Source organism: Spea bombifrons, chromosome 1 (genome assembly GCF_027358695.1).
Source record: "Spea bombifrons isolate aSpeBom1 chromosome 1, aSpeBom1.2.pri, whole genome shotgun sequence".
NCBI classification, from domain to species: domain Eukaryota; kingdom Metazoa; phylum Chordata; class Amphibia; order Anura; family Pelobatidae; genus Spea; species Spea bombifrons.
The window spans coordinates 86926083-86927922 of record NC_071087.1 but is presented as its reverse complement, the minus strand read 5'-3'; positions in this window follow the sequence as shown (position 1 = coordinate 86927922).

The window sequence follows — 1840 nt, the reverse complement described above, 5'->3', positions numbered from 1 at the left end:
TGTCCCCCTCTTGGTACATTTACAGTTACCTCATTTTGCTATTTAAGTGTATTTCTGATTTGCCAATGAAAGCTTATGGGTTTTATTGGATACATATACATTTATTTTCTTGAATTTGTTTTCTTTTAATGCTCTATGGTATCATTTAACATGACATGTAGTTTTAAATGTATTATAAATATATGTAACCAAATCATTTGAAGGCTTGATAAATTTTTAACAAAATTTGTACATTTTTTATGAGAGTTACTAGTAATGCTTTACTAAGTAGTGCAATGATTTATTTTATTTTCAATTTTTTTCCCCCTTTTTATCCCTGTGCCCAATTTTGGAGTTGAGAGGGTTGTTCCGTAATAAATGTATGATATACACTTATGCCTGGCTTGTTTTATCTTTCAATAGTCAACTGTTGGTGATATAAACATTTTTCATTATATAGGGAGGTCATCGTATATCCTTTCTTAAAAACCTATGTTCTGTGTGGTTGCGACTTGAAAAGCCCCAAAGCTATTTTAGTCCAAGCGTGGCCTAGTTACTTGACAAAATATTTTTATAGCTTATCTCCCTTCCGCTCTTTATGTTCTCTATGTAGCTGCCAATTTTATAACTGGCATATTAGCAACATATATGGTATATCCTTGCAAGTGAAGACGTTTCAGACCTTTTAGAGGGTTGTGCGTTAAAAGGTTTTAAAGCCATTGCTAAAAATAGGACTATTTTTTCCAATCAATGTAATCCATACAGTATTGTGCAAAAGGCAAGCTTTAAGCAGTTGTGAGGGGGAAAAAAAGCTTAAAGTAAGAATGCTTTCGAAAAGATCAAAATGCAAAGTCGGTGAATGAAAGAAAAATCTAAATCAAATTAATATTTGCTGTGGGCACCCTTTCCCTTCAAAACGGCATCAATTCTTCTTGGTACACTTGCACACAGATTTTTAAAGAACAGAAATGTTTGAGAACTAACCACAGCCTCAGTTGCTTCTCTCTGTGTAATCCCAGGTGGACTTGATGTTGAGGGCCATAACATCACTTCCAGGACTCCTTTTTATGAATATATTATGTCATGCTAGGGCCCAATCAGATGCCTCCCTGGTGGTATTGCGTGATGGAAAATTGTTGGCCTGCATTACTCAACCTTGAGAAGACCATTCTGACCAAATCCCCCCCCAACTTCATTTGCAGAAATGCCACCCAAACTTGCAAGGAACCCTCGCCATGCTTCAATGTTGCCTGCAAACACATGGTTATACTGTTCTACAGCCCTTTGGAGAACAAACTGCATTCTGCTACAGCCAAACATTTAATTTTGACTCCACAATCCAGAGTACCTCCTGTCATTTGTTTGCACCTCAGCTCATAGTTGCAGCAGAGGCTGTTTACGCGCATCACCGCAGCCGGTGAACGTCTGCACGATGCACTTAGACAATCTCCCGTGTCGGCACTTCCCCTGTGGGAAGTGCTGGCAGGGGAAGCCGTCTGAGCGTATCAGAGAGTAGGATGCAGGTCCCCTGTCTCGCTGCGGGGGATCTGTATCCTAACCCCGCTTCCTGCCCGGGGCCCGGAACTGCATGTCCCAGGCGTCGGGCGATACGAATTGTGCATTCCTGCGCTAAACCCCGAACATAGGCCGCACCCCCACTTTAAAGACTTAAAATGTGTGTGGGGGGGGTGCGGCCTATATTCAGGCAAATACGGTATATGCTGAGCTGCTGGAAAGTAAGCATGCACTGAGTTTCATCCGCCAGCCACTGTCTATGGTCCTCAACATTGCCAGTTTCTTTGTGCTTCTTCAAAATTGCTTGGACAGAACCTTTGGAAACCCCTGTCTGCCTTGAAATTTC